We start from the raw sequence: 2,500 nt of genomic DNA, 5'->3' as shown, positions 1-2,500 counted from the left end.
TTTCATCTGCTTGCCGAGACGAAGAACTGTACAAGTCATGACCTTGATATGAGGGCTTGGCAAGGCACGCTGACACAACGTTCCAGTTTACAGTTTACAGCAGGGGTCTTCAACAGGGGGTCCGGGACCCCTAAGGGGTCCTCAGAGTTCCTACAGAGGGTCCGCCAAATCTTTGTGTGATAGGAACTTCTTTTTTACATGAACAACTTGAATCCTAGAATCCCTATTCTGAGGGGAATAGTGTGGGAATAGCAGATCTACAAGCTCACAACGCCTCGCAGCGCGAGGCGTTGTGAGCTTGTAGATTGACTATTTTCGGCCAAGAGGTTTGGTGTGGAGGGGGGAAAAGAGCAGACCAAGTTTATAACATTTTGACGGTTTAAGTGGTTAAATGTCTGAAAATACAGTATATGAATCTATGAAATCTATGAAGAATTTGAATCTGCAACACAATATGTAGTGGGGGTCCCATGCTTCATCTCTCTCTCAGCTAGGGGGTCCTTGGCCTTAAAAACATTGAAGACCCCTGGTTTACAGTATTGTAAACTGGAGGCCATAACTGATGGCCAACCTTGGCCTAAGGATGAATTACAGAGGTAGGCTATATTCAGGTAGATACTGTGGTCAGATTGATTTTGTGGAAGCCATTCATTTCAATACGGTACCAAAATAAACTTGCAGAGACTCGAAACTTGCTTGAGATAATGAATGCAACATACAGCATTTCAGTGTGCACAATTATTTTTTTAAAGTTATGTTATCATTGCGTTTGGTGTCTCTATTTAGGGCATGTCATTATAGGATTATTAAACATTTTCAGAAATGTTCAAAAATAGAAATATCTACAAGTTCACGGCGCGTGCCGATTTAATGCACTTTAAAGGCGGATCCATTAGAAAAGTTTCGCTCAAATGAGTCCCTGGAGAATAGATTGATTTACGACAAAAAGTAAAACGTTCATGACATTAACCCTGCAGTGATGTTTAGCCAAACAATGACTCAATTATGCAGGCAATTCTGTAACATTTTAATGACTATGGAGAAAGCGTAATCATACGCAAAATAAACCAAATGTTAATTGTTCTACATATGTTTAGCACGATGTAAGCAGTCAGTAGATTGAATAGATTGATGATGGTGGACGTGTACTGTAGTACCTTGAACGTTTTGGGTAGGGCGCAGTTCACACACCCAGTGTGTGAATGTGACTGCACTGTGTGTGTGTGTGTGTGTGTGTGTGTGTGTGTGTGTGTGTGTGCGTGCGTGCGCGTGCGTGCGCGCGTGCGCGTGTGTGCGTGCACGCAAGCATGTGCCTGCCTTCTCAAGTGCACATACCGTACACCTGCCTGCACATGCACAGGAATAGCGTTGCTGTCGGGTGCCCGACAGCGACGACATTCTAATTGCCCCATTTGGTGTTCAGTATGTTAATGTCGCCAGCCACAGGTCTCCTGCCGCTAGCTAGCATTAGGCGAGCTCCCCTGTAGTGCCAGGAGAGTCTCCTCATTTTGATGGCACTCTGATGTGACTGGGCCTTATTTTCACGACAATGTTCTTATCAAGCATGGATATCAAGGCAAGCCCCCTGCCAGGCAGATCTCTCTCTCTCTCTTCATTTTTCTTTCTCTATTACTCTCTCTCTCTCTCTCTCTCTCTCTCTCTCTCTCTCTCTCTCTCTCATTTTGTGACTTTTTCTGTCACCCCACGTGTATAAAACTCAAGCATGCAAGATAAAGTGTCTATATTTCTGCGTATGTCAGTGAATTGGTTGCCGTGCATGGGAATCGTATTTGTGTGTTGTTGGGAGGGGGTTGGCTGTGTGCCTGCCTTTGTACAGTATGTGTTTATGTATCTCCTTTAAAAATATGCTACATTTACACATGGTACACATATACTATAACATATAAGTGGTTAGTTCATGAACTATATCACATCTAAAGCAAATCAGTAAAAACCTTTCATAATATGTTGGACCTATCCCTCGAACACTTGTATTTATGAAATGATGACATTGACTCTGGTAGTGCATTACTCCCAAGTGCCATGGATCCTTATGTATCTCTGTACTGATAGGGACGCTTGAAAATCACCACAGTATGAAGCTGTCAAAGCTAATGAAGCAAGCCTTGGAGTGTTTATAGAGTGTACCCTGGTGCACTCCACTCTCTCATTGGTGAGTCTTGAGGACATGGTTGCTATGCAGGGAGTTGACCTTTGTCTGTAGATCCCTAACCCTTTTCCTCTCTCTATTTGCTAACAGCTAGTGAGAATGCACCGCAGCTGGAGCTACTGTGCTCCACACAGTAAGCACTGTTCTCACTTTTAGGAATTTAGCATACGCTCTTATCCAGAGCGACTTACAAAGTGCAAGGTGCAAGGAGAAAGCCATGAACCCAGTCAACCAACAACAGGTTAAGTGGTTGAGGAGTCAGAGTGTTACGAAAACAAGTATGTGATACAAATTGCAGTTAACAAGGAAGCGCACATCAAGCAAGCTAAG

General features: G+C 43.5%; 1 protein-coding gene across 1 annotated transcript in view; it reads left to right on the top strand.

Annotated features, from left to right (window-relative positions):
- The window catches only part of dscamb (Down syndrome cell adhesion molecule b), a gene marked incomplete at both ends in the record, with an annotated part of 217,790 nt that overhangs the window by 150,295 nt on the left and 64,995 nt on the right, over positions 1 to 2,500 (top strand). The window lies entirely within an intron of this gene.

Source organism: Gymnoscopelus microlampas, assembly GCF_963454915.1.
Source record: "Gymnoscopelus microlampas genome assembly, chromosome: 8".
Lineage (NCBI taxonomy): Eukaryota > Metazoa > Chordata > Actinopteri > Myctophiformes > Myctophidae > Gymnoscopelus > Gymnoscopelus microlampas.
The sequence above is the reverse complement of the archived record's forward strand: the minus strand, read 5'-3'. Positions and strand labels throughout refer to the sequence as shown.